Source organism: Schistocerca gregaria, chromosome 1, assembly GCF_023897955.1.
Source record: "Schistocerca gregaria isolate iqSchGreg1 chromosome 1, iqSchGreg1.2, whole genome shotgun sequence".
Lineage (NCBI taxonomy): Eukaryota > Metazoa > Arthropoda > Insecta > Orthoptera > Acrididae > Schistocerca > Schistocerca gregaria.
In genome coordinates this window covers 183,541,637-183,562,522 of record NC_064920.1, presented here as the reverse complement: position 1 = coordinate 183,562,522, position 20,886 = coordinate 183,541,637, and the positions used below count along the sequence as shown (strand labels likewise).

The 20,886-nt window shown below is 40.2% G+C and overlaps 1 protein-coding gene across 7 annotated transcripts in view; it reads left to right on the top strand.

Annotated features, from left to right (window-relative positions):
• Positions 1 to 20,886, top strand: part of LOC126336369 (calcium-activated potassium channel slowpoke) — a 1,528,406-nt gene that overhangs the window by 922,108 nt on the left and 585,412 nt on the right. The window lies entirely within an intron of this gene.

Genomic DNA, 20,886 nt, shown 5'->3' with positions numbered 1-20,886 from the left:
TGAAACTTCTCTAGTATTTCCTTAACACAATAAGTTGGGCCAGATGCCAGTGCTGCCTGTAAGAATCTTGGATGATCGATTGGTTCTGGGGTGCAGCTCTGTCTGGCCAGCAGGACAGTTGGTACTGGCTGAAGTAGTGTAGTATCCAATAGTGATTCAGGTTCCCTGGCCAGCCTGATTATTGATGTGGATGATGGATCAGAGATACTTGGGCTTGCTCCTTCAAGAAGTGCACCACAGATGCAAGCATGTCATGTGGAGTAGTCCAATGACATGAGACTGCCTGTAAACACTGCAGCCCATACTTGTCAGTCATTCACTCATGAGCCATTGAAGCCTTCAGTATGTGCCATTGATCAGGAATGTTTTGATCTTACCTGTATCACATCTTTAATTGCAATTGTTTCCTGGGCTCACTGTATGTGCTGAAGATGACTTTACTATGCTGTAGATTGCATTTAGTTAGCCATTCATATTGTGAACTCTGCCACCATTGATCTCAGGAACCAACTGCATCTTCCATTACCACCATTGCAAGTGGTCATAAATGCATTCAGAGAAGGATAGAAAAGCCACGGTCATCTCCAGATGCTGTGTCTTGATGGGGATGAGTATCAGTCACAGCTTGGAGTGCCCCCTGTGGGAGCATACAGGAATGCGACCATGCAGGAATGTGATGTGGGCTGAATTGTGAGGTGCTAGGTACAGCATAAGGGGGCTGTGATGCTGGGTGTAACATACAGTTTCTATAACGTCTATTCAGTGCCATATGTACTGAATGGACTTTCATCATTATTCTGCAGGAAGTGTCATTAAAGGACTTCTTCACATTACAAAAAATCTAACTTTTCATGTAGCTGATTTCCTTGAAGTTAACCTCTTTATCTTCTTTTGAGGGCAAACTTACGTCTCCAGATTTGGCTGTACAGATTATGGATGGTGTGTTAAATGTGTGTCTTCAATGCATCTTCTGCATTCATAAATTTGTAGTCAAACTGGTTCACAAGCTACGTCTCACAAAAGGTTCCACAAGACTTTCTTTGCAAACATAAACATTACTACTTTTTACAAGCATCTTTCCAACACTCCATCATACAATCACTTTTCCCACTAAGTTCAAACAGGCAAAAACACAAAGCGACAATTAAGGCTAAGAAGTTTAAATGATATACATTGTTGTCAAAGACATTGTTTTGACAAACTACATACAATTTAGCATAACTTAGTAAAAATAAATTTAAATATTTCCATATTAAAACTTCAAAGTTAGCCTAATTGCATAAATACAAATTGTTATTCATGAAATAATAAATTTTAGTTACCATAGTCTTGTATGAACTTTTCTACTTGTTAATGAAATTATCAATATTGAAGGCATTAACACATATGTTATGCTTAATTACATCACAGGGGCTAAAAAGGAGAGAAGAGAAGCAGAGAAAGGCAAGGACTATACAGCTGGGTGGATACAAGGCAGGTGTTAGTCTGGTGGTATCAGGAAAGGTGGGGGGGGGGGGGGGGGGGGAGAGAGAGAGAGAGAGAGAGAGAGAGAGAGAGAGAGAGAGAGAGAGAGAGAGAGAGAGAGAGAGAGTAGATTAAGGCTTCAGGGTCACATGAATGAGAGATATGTTGAAAGGACAGTTCCCTGTTGTACAGTTCACAAAAGCAGGTGTTGATGGAGTGGATTCCGAAGGCATGGGCTGTGAAGCAGCCATTGTAGTCAAGCATACCATACTGTGAAGCATGGCCTTTACTGGGTGACCCATCTGTCATTTGACTACAGTTTAGTGGTGACCATTCATGCACACAGGCAGCATATTAGTGGTCAAGCTGACATAAAATGTTTCACTATGCTTGCATCTAAGTTGGTAGAAACACACAAATGATAAGGTAGGTAATATCTGCCACAGGACTGGTGGTAGTAGGAGGATGTATTGAACAGCTTGCATCTGGATATGAGCCATGAGGCCAAGGCTTAGGAGTAGGGGTGAAACAGGAATAGTCACAAGGGGACACTCTTTTGTGGCCTGTCAGTGGATATGTTGTGTTTGATGTGTGATTGTGGAGACAAGTTATGGAAGTGAGGGTAATTTCAATCTGTGAAACACATAGCAAGACACATGGCATATTTTGAAAGGGACTGTTCATCACTACAGGTGTGATGACCACAAGCAGCAAGGCTGTGTGGAAGGGACTTAGCAGACAGGACGGCCGCTTTGTGATACACTCCTGGAAATGGAAAAAAGAACACATTGACACCGGTGTGTCAGACCCACCATACTTGCTCCGGACACTGCAAGAGGGCTGTACAAGCAATGATCACATGCACGGCACAGCGGACACACCAGGAACCGCGGTGTTGGCCGTTGAATGGCGCTAGCTGCGCAGCATTTGAGCACCTCCGCCGTCAGTGTCAGCCAGTTTGCCATGGCATATGGAGCTCCATCGCAGTCTTTAACACTGGTAGCATGCCGCGAAGCATGGACGTGAACCGCATGTGCAGTTGACGGACTTTGAGCGAGGATGTATAGTGGGCATGCGGGAGGCCGGGTGGACATACCGCTGAATTGCTCAACACGTGGGGCGTGAGGTCTCCACAGTACATCAATGTTGTCGCCAGTGGTCGGCGGAAGGTGCACGTGCCCGTCGACCTGGGACCGGACCGCAGCGACACACGGATGCACGCCAAGACCGTAGGATCCTACGCAGTGCCGTAGGGGACCGCACCGCCACTTCCCAGCAAATTAGGGACACTGTTGCTCCTGGGGTATGGGCGAGGACCATTCGCAACTGTCTCCATGAAGCTGGGCTACGGTCCCGCACACCGTTAGGCCGTCTTCCGCTCACGCCCCAACATCGTGCAGCCCGCCTCCAGTGGTGTCGCAACAGGCATGAATGGAGGGACGAATGGAGACGTGTCGTCTTCAGCGATGAGAGTCACTTCTGCCTTGGTGCCAATGATGGTCGTATGCGTGTTGGGCGCCGTGCAGGTGAGCTCCACAATCAGGACTGCATACGACCTAGGGCCAACACCCGGCATCGTGGTGTGGGGAGCGATCTGCTACACTGGCCGTACACCTCTGGTGATTGTCGAGGGGACACTGAATAGTGCACGGTACATCCAAACCGTCATCGAACCCATCGTTCTACCATTCCTAGACCGGCAAGGGAACTTGCTGTTCCAGCAGGACAATGCACGTCCGCATGTATCCCGTGCCACCCAACATGCTCTAGAAGGTGTAAGTCAACTACCCTGGCCAGCAAGATCTCCGGATCTGTCCCCCATTGAGCATGTTTGGGACTGGATGAAGCGTCATCTCAGGCGGTCTGCACGTCCAGCACGAACGCTGGTCAAACTGAGGCGACAGGTGGAAATGGCATGGCAAGCCGTTCCACAGGACTACATCCAGCATCTCTACGATCGTCTCCATGGGAGAATAGCAGCCTGCATTGCTGCGAAAGGTGGATATACACTGTACTAGTGCCGACATTGTGCATGCTCTGTTGCCTGTGTCTATGTGCCTGAGGTTCTGTCAGTGTGATCATGTGATGTATCTGACCCCAGGAATGTGTCAATAAAGTTTCCCCTTCCTGGGACAATGAATTCACGGTGTTCTTATTTCAATTTCCAGGAGTGTATTTGGCAGCAAGCATTTTAATGTGGCACCATTTATCTGCACACTTGTTCTATATGCAGGGTATTCACGTTCGGATACTATCAGTCATGGCTGGCCACCAGAGGGGGTTGAATGACCTGATGATGTCAGACAGTTCCTCCGAGGAAATAGTGTGGAATTAGAACAATGTGATCCAGTGGCAAACCTGTGAAGACTATTTACAACATATCCACTGGGAAAGCTTGAAGGGTCACTAGGGACTTCTTGTTTGAAGTGAGAGACAGCTGCAAAATGGAGGTACTTTTGGTGGTTGGTGGGTTTGATTGGGATGGATGTAGTCATGGAGCCACCCGTGACGTGGATCACGACACTGAGGAAGGTGAGTTGTTTGACTGAGGAGGACCATTTGAAGGGAATGGGGGAGAAGGCATTGAGTTTTTATTGTTTTGTGGGTAGGGTATGATTGTGAGCTAGGTGAGGGTTTTGGGGTTCTGGGTTTCTAGGATGGATACCTCTATTTGGCCCATGAATAGGTTGGCATAGGATAATGCCATATGGGTGCCCATGTCCATAACATGTATTTTTAAAGAACTGGCCTTCAGAAGAGAAGCAATTACAGCTAAGGATATAATTGGTCATGGTGACTGGGAAGTAGGTTGTGGGTGTGGGGTCGATCAGGTATTGGGAAAGATAGTGTTCAGTGGCAGCAGTGATATCAGTGAGAGATGATCTTATGAATGACAGTAAGAATTTTTTGACAATGAGTGCTATGCAGATCAAAGGAGGAGAAGACTGGTAGGCAGATTAGTTTATGAACATCAGCAGGGTTGCTATAGAGCAGGAAAACCTAAGAGGTTTTACTCCTATGACATTGATGGATTTGATATTATACTACTAAACTCCATTGGAACAGGTCTTGTAAGACCCTAACAGTACTGACCAACCACCGTGTCATCCTCAGCTTACAGGCATCACTGGATGTGGATATGGAGAGGCATGTGGTCAGCACACCGCTCTCCTGGCCGTTGTCAGTTTTTGGGACTGGAGCCGCTACTTCTCTGTTAAGTAGCGCCTCAATTGACCACACAAGGGCTGAGTGCACCCCAGTTGCCAACAGTGCTTGGCAGACCGGATGGAGACCCAAGTGCTAGCCAAGCCCAACAGTGCTTAATTTCGGTGATCTGACAGGAACTGGTGTTACCACTGCAGGGAGGCTGTTGACATTTGACATTATGACGCATAATTTTTACCCTGGCTGGGTAATTGTTGAAAAAAGGGTGGTGGTGCTGGAGGAGGGAGGGGGGGGCTCTCAAAATGCAGTTGTTATTGTTATTGTCATTGGTTATTGCTCATGTAGCTATGTATGGAAACCTGAATGAGATTTAGATCAACATATACAGAGATGTAGGCTCCTTCCTTGTTTATCCTCTCACTGGGCATTATTTTGGCCCTCATCCTAACATGAAAGCTCCAGAAGGAGTGAGCTCACAATCTTTATTGGTAGGACCCTGTACTCCCAGTAACAGGAAAGATCTGTTACGATTACAGGCTAGCACATGTTTACTTACCCATTTCACAAAACACCCATTATAATAGTTATTAATGTCCTTAATGGCCATGTTCCAGTGCCATTCAGACAATCTAGGCACATGTCCACACAGTGACTCACTCTCACACAAACTATTGAATTACACTCTCTGTATGCTGGGGGAGCCAAATTAGGTCCATTACAATGTGTAATGTACTCCAATATTCACACAACAGTATATAATTCAGAAGACCCACATACATGGGAACATCATCCGATAAATTTATACTAAACTTGGACACCTGAGGTACACATATATACCATAGAGATACTGTACAACTCATGGCTTAAAGCTGCCAGTCATGTCCATCATAAAATCTTTAAAATCAAAAACATCTAGTGAGTATGATGAAATATCAACAAAGTTAATTAAAGAATGTGATTCTGAGTTAAGTAACATATTAAGCTACCTGTGGAACCAGTCGTTTATCAGTGGAATATTTCCTGAGTGGTTGAAAATTACTGAAGTTAAGCCACTGTTTAGGAAGGGAGATAAAGAAATAGCGTCAAACTGTCCAATTTCACTTTTGCCAGCATTCTCAAAAATTTTAGAAAAGGTAATGTGCAATCAGCTTAATAACCATCTCATCACAAATAACATACTGTCAGAGTCGCAGTTCAGATTTCTAAGGGGTTCTGATATTGAAAAGGCTATCTACACTTACAGTGAAAATGTACTTAATTCATTAGACACAAAATTACAGCCAACTGGTATATTTTGTGATCTGTCGAAGGCATTTGACTGTGTAAATCAGAATATCCTTTTAAGTAAATTAGAAAATTGTGGTGTAACAGGAAATGCTGCAAAATGGTTCAAATCTTATATCTCTGGCAGAAAACAAAGGGTGTTATCAGGAAAGAGACATGTATTTAAGCTATCAGGCATCATCCAACTGGGAACTAATTACATGTGGGGTCCCACAAAGTTCCATCTTAGGGCCCTTACTTTTTCTTGTGTATATCAATGATCTTTCATCAGTAACATTACCAGGTGCCAAGTTTGGTTGCCAATGATACAAACATTGCAATAAATAGCAAATAAAGTGTAGTCTTAGAAACATCTGCCAATCAAATATTTGTGGACATTAATCACTGGTTCCTAATCAATTCTTTGTCACTAAACTTTGAAAAAAACACACTACATGCAGTTCAGAACTTGTAAGGGGTGTCCCATGAGTATATGCCTAACATACTATCACAAGCAGATAGAAGAAGTGGACAGTGTTAAATTCTTGGGATTACAGCTTTGGCAATAAATTCAACTGGGAGGAGCACTACACAGAACTGCTGAAGCGTCTTAACAAATCTCTAATTGCAATACAAATTGTGTCAAACATAGAGGGTATAAAAATGAAAAAGCTGGCTTACTGGGTTTACTTTCATTACATCATGTAATATGGGATTATTTTTTAGGGTAATTCATCAAGCCAAGCTAATGTTTTCCAGGCACAAAAACGTGCAGTAAGGGTTATATGTGGTGAGAACTCAAGAACATCCTGCAGAAGCCTGTTTGGGGACATAGGGGTACTAACTACTGCTTCCCAATATATTTATTTCTTAATGAAATTTGTCATTAAAAATATATCACTTTTTCAAACCAACAGCTCAATTCATGGAATCAATACTAGAAATAAGAATAATCTTCACGAGGTTTTAAAGTCACTTACTCTTCTTCAAAAAGGTGTGCATTATTCAGGAACACACACTTTCAATAACTGGCCAGCAGCCATAAAAAGCTTAACAGCCAATGAAATTCAGTTTAATGGAAGCCTAAAGGATTTATTGCTGGCCAACTCCTTCTACTCCACTGATGAATTTCTCAGCAGAACCAACTGATTTGTGTGTGTGTGTCATGTGAATAAGTATTGTAGTAGTTCTATTATAAATAAATAAAACATTTTTTTTTAATTTTAAATTCAATGCATTAATGCCATCTTAGTAAATGAGAGTTTGTAAATTGATGCTTTCATATAGTGTTCATTAAAAAAATGATGATCATTCCCACTCGAGATCCGTGGAAGGTACATAAGCTTACATGTTTCAGTTGTAAATATTTGTCATGTATTATTGTTTTTCTGACATGTTCTACATCCTGGAGGACTTTTTCACTACATATCAATTGCAATGAAACTAAATATAATCTAATCTAATTAAAGAACACCATGAGGGCTTTGGAAGGGTTGGCATAAGATGGAACCATTCTATTTCCCCATAAAAGTCACTCTGATTTATTTGTAGATTTCGCATTCAAAGACCTGTGAAAAACTCATTGATGGTTTCCTTGTGGTCTGTTTTCATGAAAAGGTTTCTTACATCTCTTGCAACAGCTGGCTTGACTCCTTTTCCCAACGGAATGAAAATCAACTGATTCTTTCCTAGATCCAAAGCTATCTTCCCTTATATTCCCTTCCATTTGAGATCATATCAAAACCTTGATCTGTATCAGACCACAAAGAGTGACAATATTTCTCTTAGACACCTTTCATATCTTTGTCATTACATGCTCCCATCTCTGCATCCTAGTTCTCAACCAAAAGATCAATTTGAACTCTGCAGTGGTTTTCCATAGATGGACTTAGAGACAGTGCTGACCTTTGCACTGAATTACACAGCCAGTTATAGGGGGACATACAAGGTGCTACCCATATCATCTGAAATTTCATTGTAAAAATCAGAAAACTCTACTTAAGTCCTAGTCTCCAGCATTGTTCTCATTTTCGGAAGAACTCCTGGGAGCCTGTGGGGTTAATGGTGTTTAGGACCCATTCCAATTCCACTTGGATGTCTTCAATCAGGCCAAAATGTCCTTTCAACACATTTTTCATCTCTGAGAACAGCTAGAAGTTGCACGGGGCTAGTTATGGTGTGTAGTGAGGGTGTGGGACCATTGCCATGTTATTTTAAGCCAGGAATTCCTTAACAATGAGTGAGGTGTGCGCGGGTGCATTGTTATGGTACACCGATCAGACTTTCTTTCTCCACAACTCTAATTATTTTTGCCAAACATTTCTCATCACTTGTCTTAAAACATCGCAGTAAAACTTCCCATTGACAGTCTGATGATATGAAACAGACTCCATGTATGATATTCCCTGAATGTAAAAAAGGAGAAGGAGATCAGCTTTGTTATTATGGCGCTGCAAACTTGTCAAGCTTTTTTAAGCCTTGGAGAAGATGGCTGTGATGATTGTTACTATGTTTCAAGGTCTTAACTAAAGACCTTAGATTCATCACCTGTTATGATTCTGGATAAAAACTTGGACACTGTCGAACTCTGTTGTGGCTCAGTGCTTGTCTGAACCTGAAGTTTCATTAGTTGATGCAAGAGAGTAAGGGACAAACTTCACTACAGTTTATTTCATATTCACTTCATTGGCTAGAATTCATTGACATGTACTGTACAACATCCCAAGTCTGTTACAAACACTGTGAATTATTTGCCTTTGGGCTTCATGAATCATGTCATGCACTTTCATAATCATTTCCATTGTTATCCATGTTGACGGTTGACCAGATGTTAGTCATCTTCCACAGATTCTCGGCCTTCTTTGAAGTGCTTGAATCACTCAGATCTTTTTGCTTGACTTGGTGCATTCCCACAAAATGCCTCTGTCAGCATGCAATGGGTTTCAGTTGCAGTTTTCTTCAACTCAAAACAGAATTTGATGCAAATCTGTTGCTGTTTCACATAATCCATTTCACAATTCGCAGAAGCACTGAAACACCTCCTGACATGTGCCATCACAACTCACAGCTGCACGTGCCAAAGATGGCACAACCTTTTGCTGCAGTAGGTAATACATGTACCTTGTTACCTCTAGTGGCGAAACTTTGTACTGCCACTGATTTGACGGGTACGATAAAATTCTCAGATATTTTGGGTAGCATCTTGAACAATTAAAATAGACTCCAAACTATGGTAAGACATGTCCTTTGTACATATTAGCAAATAATTGCCAGAGGTGAAAAAACAATAAGTGTGAGAGAAGGAGAAAGATCCTTGTACCAGCTAAGCATCAAATACCAGACCTTTGGATGTATAGTTTAAATGATACATGTTCTTTCTTTAATACCAGATCACTCGAAACCTGTACAGTAGTTCAAAAATTTCCCATCAACTTCCAGATCTTAAATTTCTTATTGAATTCCTCCTCCAAGTCTATGAGTTTCTTAATTTAGTGCCTGAAATTAAATGATCTCTCCCTAATACCCCACCAGTACCTCCCACTGTTGTCTTTTGTTGCTAACCAAATCAACACAACATCATTGTCAAATAGTATGATGCAGACCACCATATCTACTCTGAAACCTGGCAACTGCATACAAAATGAGAGAGCAATAGTTCAAATAATAATTAATTTTGGTCAGGAATTGACATATATTCACTATATTGTGTCATATGTAAGATGGACTGACACTGTCCTGTTAGGACACACAGATGCATATGGAACTGTCTGCCTTGGGGACATACAGTACCTGATTTTTGGGTATCCTTAACAGTGTGACTCAAGATGTGAGCATCTGCTGTAGTGCTCAGGCCATAGGCTCTTCTCCTGAGCTTTGGAGATGCAAACTTGCTCTTCAGCATACCCCCTCATCATCTCTCACCATTTTCAAAAAGAATTACCTGCTGTGTTATTTACTTATTTATAAGTCCCCCCCCCCCCCCCCCCCCCTACCAAAACCACAACCACATATGTGCAATAGGCCCCCTCGCCAACCCTCTGATTTAGTCTTCTCTTACTGTTTTTTCTTTTTGTTTAAATGTTTGAGTGGACCGAGAATAAGGTTCCATATAAATTACATACTGGGATTTTGGCTGAATTTTCATCACCATATGAAGAATGGGAAAGGGACAAAAGGAGTATCAAACTGACCAACATGAGGTGTAGTTAAGCAAAAAACTGGAAGACACTAGGCAGGCGAATGAGCTCTCATAAAGATCATACTTTCTGAACAGAGCTCTATATATATTACAGAAACATTTGATGCATCCCTCAAATGATGCGTGAAATCATGTGCAGCAAATGTGGCACCAGTTGAGAATTTAACTGAATGCTTAGCTTAGAATTTTAAAGAGTACTAGAAGATATTTGTCAGGCGTGTTAAATAGATCATGCAATCTGCTGTTGTGTGGTGTTGACATCTATGTCATCGATGCTCAAAGGTGTAAAAATGTTCCCACAATTTTTCAGTGTCAAAAATTTTTCAGTAGAGAATCCTTTAGGAAAGGAAATGTGCATTCTCAATCTCCATCTCATTTGCTAAGCATGATTTTGAGCATCATTTAGAGGTGCATCAGATGTTTTGTAAATATATTTTATTTCTTATTTTTAGACAAACCATTTGACCATTTTTACCATTTTTTCTTCTTTTCCTCTATTCAGTAACTGCACTATTCTTTTAACTTCATTCATCATAATCAAAGGTTGTAGAAAGTTGCAGCTTGGTGTTATTAATGATATAACCAATAAAACACTATTCTTTTCAATTTTCCCTTTCTCTTCCTCTTTTGCTCATTTTTATTTTTCGCTCAGACCCTTCTATTTACTCTGACTGAAGTTAGTGAAATTTTAACTAATATGTTGCCTTTGATCTTCTCCTCTTTAGGGCGAATATTCCTTCATTCACACCTCCCTTCCTCTTCATAACAGGTTACTCTCTTTACTCTCTTTTGGTTAAAAAGCTGGGGTCACTATATCCTGTTTTTAACATTTCTTGTGCCAATATTAAGATATATGCATTCTAAAGGAATTTACTGGTCAGACTTTTTCTGATTTTAATAATTTACTGGATTGACTTTTTCTTTTTATACAAAAGACAAAATATATGGAATTTTGGAATACTATGTATTTTCTGTAGTATTCTATCCTGGGCTATATACAAGTAATTGGAGTAAAGGTAACTGTTGTAATGGTGATGCACACAACTTATGCAACACAAAACAAAATACACCTAAAACACTAATAAAAGGGTACTGACACTGATAACCATAGAACATCTTATTAAATGATAGACTATGTCAAAAAATCCAGCTAGAACCAATGTCCAGTTGGTAAATAGTTTTTTTAGGAATAGTATAGGTAAGAATGGTTTCCTAGTGTTAGAATTTGTGGGAGTTAGCTGATACCAGCCTTAGGGCAATGTATTTCAGCAATAATGCACCTTATCCCAGGCTTTCAAGTTATGGCAGTGAGCTGCACAAAAGATGGCAGTCACAGTACCACACAATTTCTTGTGAAGTGTGGCGGCTATAGTCTCTGAGATGAGTGGTTGATATTGACAGTTGAGGCAGGCAGATGACAATGTTATCAAACATGGCTTATGGCACTCCGCACCTGGTCTCTACTTATACACACTCTCTGGCAGCAGAAACAAAAGCATCGATAACATGCAGGTTGCATTTGTAAGTGTGAATGTAGTTATAGTTTCTACTTGTAATATATAACCTTGAAAAATTGAAAAAATATTTAATATCTAACAAGGTGAAATACCATACATTTATTTGTGAAACTTCACAATATAAATCAAAACTATTTTCTCAAATTGTTGAACATGCAGTTTTTGTTTCTGTTGTTGAATATTAACAATGGTTGCACAAAAAATGACTGAATAATTTATCAGCATATTAACATTTATAATCCAAAGATTGTACTCACAGTATGATGATAGGTTGATGACATGCCCACTCCTTACATTCTTGAGTGCATTCTATTTATGCTAATGGGAAAACACCACTCTCATCAGAATATGATTTCAAATAGTCTTCTTCAGCACTGCTCAAATGATCACAGCTCCCTTACAGTTGTATAATTAAATTTTCTATGCATTCTTCCTCCACGCCTTCATTTTGGCTGCCTCTCATATAACACTTACAGTACTGTTCACAATTTTTTTCCATCTCTCACTTGTCACTTGTTTGATAGCTGCTACTAGAATATTTTCAACTTCAGAGATCTTGAATTTTTTATTGTTTGTACCAACAAAATTTTTTATTTGTGCCCATACTCCTTCAATGGCATTGAAGTGACTATTGGATGGAGGAAGCCTAACAATTTCATGCCTGTGCCATGTGGCAAGCTCACCAATTACATATGTCGGAAATTGTAGTTTCTTTTGTACTACAATTTCGAGTAATTCTGCATTCTTCATATCTTCTTCGAAATCCACTTTTCGTTGTTTCAGCCACTGAATAAATCTTCTTGTTTCATTGCTAAAGTTGGTATCATATCATGAACAACAGACTGATAAGGGGCATTGTCCATGATGATCACTGATGGATTTGTCAGATTCATCATAAGCGATGTTTCAAACTACTTTTGTAAAACCATATTATTCATCTCATTGTGGTAATCACCTGTCTTTGATGAAACATTAACAAGCAGTTTGACACTAAACCAGCTGCTATACTTGCATGTACAAGAATAATTTGCCCTCCTTTTCCAACAAGCACTGCCATGGTCCCCTCGGGCGTTCCATCACTCCAGTCTCTGCAGAATGAATGGCTGTCATTAACCCACATTTCATCTAACCACACTATATTTTCAAATCTCACACCCTTGATTCTCCATAGAAATCTGCACCGCCATATGACTATATCAGTCCTTTCCATCAATTCTTTGTGTCTGTTAAACAATGAGTAGCTGAAGCATATGTCTCTCAGAACTGTACATAGTGAAAACTTGCTTCCTTTAAGAAGATCATCTTTCTGCAGTGACACAAGTAATTTAGATAGAATGGGATGCTCCCTTCTCTTATAATAGCCATATGTATGACGACGAATAGCTTCTTTCTAGAAATCGTCCAAAGCTATCAGTTGCGTCTTCCTGGGCCACTTCTTTCATGGTGTGTGCAGTCTTGTTGTGTCACTCTCATCACAGTCTATACTGTACTGTTCTTTTCCTGTAGTTACAACAGTATTTTTCTTTATTTTCAATACTGCTGTAGTTCTGTTAACGACCTGAGCAACAGGAAATAAGGGGCCACCTTTTTCCTTTTCTTTTTCAAAATACTCCCTCACCGAATACACAAATTCATGTGCTTGGCTGTGTAGCACACTTTTCTTCCTCTGTTTTGCTTCATGTGTTGGGCTGGCACTACTCATTTTACTGGACATTGTTTAAAAGGAAACAGAGGCAAATAACAACAAAAATGAAATAAACTATGAATTGAACTATGAACTGAACTATTAACACAAACTATGAAATGACCACACTGACTTCACATGACTCACTGGTAGACTATATGTTCAAAAGTATCTGGAAACCCCCAAACACACGTTTTTCATATTAGGTGCAGTGTGCTGCCACCTACTGCCCGGCAGTCCATATCAGCAACCTCAGTAGTCATTAGACATTATGAGAGAGCAGAATGGAGCGCTTGGGGGAACTCACGGACTTGGAACATGATCAGATGATTGGGTATCACTTGTGTCATACATCTGTATGTGAGATTTACACACCCCTGAACATCCCTAGGTCCATTGTTTCCGATGTGACAGAGACTGTCGACAGTTGAAGAGAGTCGTAATTTGTAATAGCCAGACATCACACAGGAATTGCAAACTGCTTCAGGATGCTCTGCAAGTACCACAACAGTTAGGCAGGAAGTGAGAAAACTTGGATTTCATGGTCGAGCAGCAGCTGTTCATAAGCTGTACATCATGCCAGTAAATGTCAAACAATGCCTCACTTGATGTAAGGAGTGTAAACATTGAACAATTGAACAGTGGAAAAACGTTGTGTGGAATGACAAATCATGGTATAGAATGTGGCGATCCAATGGCAGGGTGTGGGTATGGCAAATGCACAGTGAACATCATCTGCCAGCGTGTGTAGTGCCAACAGTACATTTCGGAGGTGGTGGTGTTATGGTGTGGTCATGTTCTTCATGGAGGGGGCTTGCACCCCTTGTTGTTTTACATGGCATTGTCACAGCACGGGCCTACATTGGTGTTTTAAGCTCCTTCTTGCTTTCCACTGTTGAAGAGCAATTCGAGGATGGCAATTGCATCTTTCAACACGATTAAGCACCTGTTCATAATGCACAGCCTGTGGCAGAGTGGTTACATGACAATAACATCCCTATAATGGACTGGCTTGCACAAAGTCCTGACCTGAATCCTATAGAAAACCTTTGGGATGTTGTGGAATGCTGAGTTCATCCCAGGCATCACCGACCAACATTGATTCCTCTCCACAGTGCAGCAGTCCACAAAGAATGGGCTGCCATTCCCCAAGAAATCTTCCAGCACTTGATTGAATGTGTGCCTGCAAGAGTGGAAGCTGTCATAAAGGCTAAGGTTGGCACCAAGAACTTGTAAGTCATGTTCATCTAGGTGTCTGTATATTTTTGATCACATAGTGTATGTTTCTGACACATGTGTGAGGTTTGCAGGTGCATGTGAGGTTTGCAGAGTGTCAGTGTGACCTTCTTAAGTGCAGTCCATTGTTGACTGACTACTTGCGGTCGCTAGGCAATGGAATGATGCTACTCAGCTGTCAGTACCAAAACTCATCTCCCAGACTATAAAATCAGTATGAACGCTGTCTGTATCACAGGTAGCCACAATATTATGCCTCCCTGAGGGCCAGACATAATATGAGAGAGGGCCAGTCGAGATTCGAAACTGTTGCAACTGTTGTTGAGATATAATAGTCGCCTACTCATTCAGAGATGCTAGTAGTAGTGATTAGGCTCAGATAGTGTCAGAACTTCAATAACGAAAACTGAAACCGAAAGCTATATTATAATTCAGATATCATTTCTTCAAAACATGCTACCAGTTTCAAAACAAAAAAGCCTCATCATGAGGCCCCAAGTGTAATCTGCCATTAATGTTTGGGCCACAATGACAAAGAACAGTGGAGTCTTTAAATGAAAACAAGACAACATATTGAGCATGTTTTGTCAACAAGTGCAACCAACGTAGTCAATCGCATCAGGACCAAATCAACTGGATTCCATAACTTACAGTAACAAGTCCACAAATGGTCAGATGACAACTAAAACTCCACAGGTTGCACATGCTGATGTATGACATTTGACTTAAGATACAGCTGTTGCTTTCAGTTTTCATTATTCAGGTACTTCATGTCTGGCTGCTGCCTCACTGTCATTGATGGATTGGCAGAGAAGGATGTTAGATGTACAGTGTCATTCGGCAAGTGTTGGCCAGTGCTGGAATTGGGCCCACAGGTGATATTGATGGTGCTTCCAGGTTTAATAATCATTGCAGAGAATGTATAAGTGGCATTTTTGGGCTGGATGCTGACCAGAGTGGTGGAACCAGACCAGGTCATACAGTGCATAGCAACAGTTGTACCAGTGGGGTGCAGATGGAGCGGGTCTGTTGTCCCCACACTGTATAGCACTTTAAGAACTGAGAAATGTGATATCATAGCTTTTGTATACTAGTTTTAAAGCATCCCACCACAGATTCTACATTCAGTTAGGCTTGGTGTGAAAAAGTTCTGTGGAAATGTAGGTGATTCCTTGCTCTTTTAAAAAGGTAGGAATAGTCTCAGAAGTGAATTGTGGACTATTCTTTGTCACAGTAAGATGAGAAGGCCTTTTGTTGATGAACTTTGGAGGAAGAAAGAATGATGATTTTTGGGTCAGAGTCTGTAGTGCCCATTGTCCATACTTAAGGAAAACAAGAGTATGTATCAATGATGGCCCTCAAAGTCTTAATGTATGTCTAATGTAGTTTACTAATTATGCGGGAAAAAGACTTTTGCCATTTCCTGCACAGGCTTTGTTGTAGTGAACTAGTTGTTCAAAGTCTGAGACACAGATTGGCCCATAAGCATGGTAATGAACCAACATTTCTTGTCACCAACTTCCCAGTGACTATGATATGCGAGAGATAAGATACGGCATCATGGTGTAGGGAGGATTACTACTCTTAGATCTGAAAGAAGAAGAAATTCTTTGATACAGAAGCAGATAGTGACAGGGAAAATAACACTTGAGCTATTTTGCATATCACATTTGTGGCTGATTCTGAGGTGGCGAGACCTGGAAGTACTGGGTGCTTCTATACAGTAAGGGAATACCTAGAAAAAGAAAACTTTCTCACCAATGAAGACTGTTTTTATAAAATATTTAAAGTAAGAAATTATTGTATAATTTTATCTTTTGTTAAAATAATGTCTGAAAAAATTTTTAAAAAACCAAGTAATGTGTGTTGTAATTAATGAATGGTCCAATATCTTTTGTACACTGTACAGTCCTAGATTCACAGAACCAACAAATAAATAAGTAGTTTTTGATTATGCACTGTGTGATGCTTCACTCCATTTGGTTCCCTGTGAATGAGAACTTTCCAAATGCGGTTATCTGAAGCATCAGTTGTTTCAACAGGGGCTTGCTGGGAGCTGTACGAAATAAGGCAGGATGTAGATTTTAAATTTAGTTTAAGCATTAGGAAAACCTTTTGACTTGCTACAGACCACTTAAATTTGACACTTTTGTATCAAAGTGTGTTAAATGGAATAGGAGTAATAGCTTTGGCACAGTTTATTCACCTGTTGTGGAATCACACACTGATAATTACATACATTTCCGACTGGAATTAAATATCACTTTGTATATTTTATTGGAAATTATATTTTGAGACATTGCACCTCTTTCAATATTTAATAAACAGTTTTGAGACATTTTATCAACCTTGGCAATGAAATGAAATGAAATGAAATGATCGTATGGCATTGTTGGCCGGGAGGCCCCGTTCGGGGAAGTTCGGCCGCTGTATTGCAAGTCCTTTTTAGTTGACGCCACTTCGGCGACCTGTGAGTCAATGATGATGAAGAACACATAACACCCAGTCATCACGTGGCAGAGAAAATCCCTGACCCCAGTGGGAATCGAACCCGGGACCTCGTGCGCAGAAAGCGAGAATGCTACTGCAAGACCATGAGCTGCAGACTGCAGCTGAAATGATGCAGAACCATTACTTCAGTTTATGTTAGCATTGTGCACCTGCATTTTCACTGACCACAGAGGAATTGAACTGTAACAGTTTATTATATTTTAAAGATGTTAATATCTCCTAAATACTGATACATGATTCCATAGTTTAACCTTTTACATCTCATTTGTATTAGCTCTTCAAGTTAGAAGTGCCTGTTACAGTTTCCTTCAACATTTAAATTTTTCTCTTACAATGCACAGAGTTCTCACAGTGTACAATCAGCGACAAAATTAATGAACTTGGTGATAAACTCACTGCCCTCTATGACAAACATGCACCTATGCGCACAGTCCGTGTAAGAAAATTTCCTGCTCCATGGCTGACAGCTGAATTACGTCAAATGATGACTAATAGGGACACTGCCCACAGGCTTTTCAAGGCAGATCCGAAACCCGAGCGTTTCGAAGAATATAGAAAGCTACGGAACAGAGTGAAACAATGCATTCACAATGCCAAAATCAGGCACACTCGCTCCCTTGTATGCAGCGATCTGACACCCACGACACTATGGAAGAATCTCCGTAGCTTGGGGGTCGGAAAGGCAAAATCGGAAACTACCTTTCATGTGTCAGCTAACGAATTAAATGAATTCTTCTCTGTACCTCTGAATACCAGCACGGTTGATAATTACCGTCCACAAGAATCCCCAAACAGGATAACTAACAACAATACCTTCCATCTAAAACATGTAACAACAAATACGGCAAGAAAAGCAATAATGAGAATCTCTTCTGATGCAATAGGCAACGACAGTATCGGTATAACCATGATTAAGAATGTTGTCGATATCTTAGTACCTGTCTTAACTGACATATTTAATTTTTCCCTCGTGAACGGAATATACCCCACTGCATGGAAAAGAAGCATAATTCGACCCATCCCTAAGATCGAAAACCCGCAACTGCCTAGTGATTACCAACCAATTAGCATACTGCCTGCTGTTTCCAAAGCACTTGAATATATTGTTTATGACCAAATCACTGAACACTTGCATGAATTCAGTCTATATGACAAATTTCAATCCGGTTTCCATAAACATCACAGCACAAACACTGCTCTAATTAAAGTAACTGATGACCTGAAATATGCCATCGACAATCGAAAGGCAATAATATTGACGCTACTGGACTTCAACAGAGCTTTTGACACTGTTAACTTTGACATATTACTCAGAAAAATGCAACAGCTTAATTTCTCTGATAGTGCAATGAGATGGTTTGAAAGCTACTTAAAAGACAGACAGCAATGTGTTGTCTGCGCAAATGAAAAATCTTCCTGGAAACATGTTTCTTCGGGAGTGCCACAAGGATCAGTCTTAGGACAACTTTTGTTTTCTTTATATGTCAACGATATTTCGTCGGTTTTGTCCTCCTGTAAACATCATTTCTATGCCGACGACCTCCATCTCTACCTAAGCGTCAGACCTGAAGACGTAAACACTGCAATCGCTCTGATGAATGATGATCTGTCTTCAGTAGTGACATGGGTGAAAAACCTGGGGCTTAAATTAAATGCAAAAAAGACGCAAGTAATCTTAATAGCCCATCAGAAATTAATAAGTTCAGATTTCCGTGAACGGCTACCTCCTATTCTGCTCAAAGGTACTCCAATACCATATCAGAAAACAGTGAAGAACTTGGGTGTAACTTTGGACGAGCATCTCAACTGGGCGGAGAATACAGTCGCAGTGTGCCGAAAGACGTCTGCTTGTCTCTATTCTCTCAAAAAGTTTCGGAACATATTCCCACAGGACTTGAAACGCCAGCTCGTGCAAGCACTCGTTCTACCAAACCTCCACTATTGTGATGTGATTCAACAAGGCATGAGTAGTGAAAACAAAAGACGGCTAGAGCTAACCATGAATGCCTGTGTGCGTTACACCTGCAACATTCGCCGATATGATCATGTTAGTGCTTCATACTCCGAGCTAGGGTGGCTGCGGCCGGACAAACTGCGTGACTACCACACTCTATGTCTACTTCACCGACTCCTCATCGCGCAAGCACCCCAGTACCTAGCTTCAGAGATTAAAAACCTGTCATGCCATCATAATCGAAACACGAGGTCACTCTTATCTGGTATCCTAACTGTGCCCACTCACAAAACAAAAACTTTTGCAAACTCCTTCTCAGTTGCCACTGTCCGCCTCTGGAACAAACTGCCCTTTACCTTGAGGAAAATTCAATCTCCTGTTGCTTTTAAGAAGTTGAAGCATTTCCTACTATCATCCGCATAAAATTCTCCACAAAATTAATGTGCAAGGCCAATTCTCTCATCTGTCAAATAGCAAAGCTAGCGTCTCCTATCTTGCTCCTGAGATGCTTCCTCTTCATCTATCTCTATTAGCCACGCAGTCTCCTTTTCCTTTATATTTTCCTTAATTATGTTTCATCATGTCTCTCTATTCTTCTCCTCCCTTCACCATGAGTCTCCCTCATACTCCCTGCTGCCAGCACTCCTATCTAAAATCTTTCTCTTCAATAATGTATTTTTCGAGGTGTACCTTTCTAATTGTTTATCTCACTTTTTGTATTTGATGTAGTTTAACATGCCTACTAAAACATATGACTGTAAAATAAGTAGAATGCCTGGTTAGATGTAAGAGAGGGCCTGATGGCCCTAATCTTGCCAGGTTAAATAAATAAATAAATAAATAAATAAAAAATAATGAAGCACTAAAAAATCCATAGAGAGTTTTAGGTGAAATGGAGCTTAGTCACCACATTTGTGTTTCTGTTGCTGCGTACATTTATCCGTTAGCTATGTTGGGAATTACTCATCTAAATTCCACTACATTACAAATGTATTTTTGTCCTATAGTTAATGTTTAAGGGCTATTGAAGACGGCACTGTATCTGCCAGAGATAGTAGGAAAATACTGTGTGACTGGCCAAAAGCTTTGCTTACTCAAGTATACATTTAATGTTACCTTTCAATTGCTTTGTTGTGTAAAACTGTAGTCTGTTCTCCTGTATATTTTTCCCAATTCCTTGTTTAGCCTACCCTGTAGTGATCCTGCTGTTGTCTGTGTATATGTCAGAAGGAGCAGTGGCATTTGTGGAGCTTTAAAGCACCATGCACTTCCATATCATTCTTTCTGGCCGCCCTTGAAAGTTAATTCTCATCTGAATTGTTTTAATGGGTTCCGTGCATGTTTACTAATGAACATAAATCTACAGTTCCTAAATAATGCAGTGGCTGATACGTTGTTCGTGTGTTTGTTAGTTACTCATAACTAATAATTTTTATAGTTTCTCTACTAAGATCTAAGAGACATATTGTTCCATATACTTGTCTCTATTCATATTATATTTAGTTTGCTCCCTATTTCCATATTATTTTCATTCCTTTTGTATTTTTTCATGTCCTATATCTTATCACTTCTGTAGAATATTCCTCATTTCTCTTTTATATTGGAGCAATTTACTGTGATACATTATTGATTTAATGTTTTTTATTTAAAAGAAAAATTCTCTTTCTCTGCATAATTTCATAGTTACAAGTTTTATATTAGCTACTGAATTAAATTATGACAGTTAACTGAAATTGTTGGAAAACCTTTGAACAGTGGAGGTGGAGCAAGTAATGAATTCATTTGTGACATTCTATGTAATTGCTCTAACTTAGAATTTATCATTTTCATCCATGAAATAGTGTATGTATCATTCATGAGAACATATTCATGAACATATAATATTCAATTATTA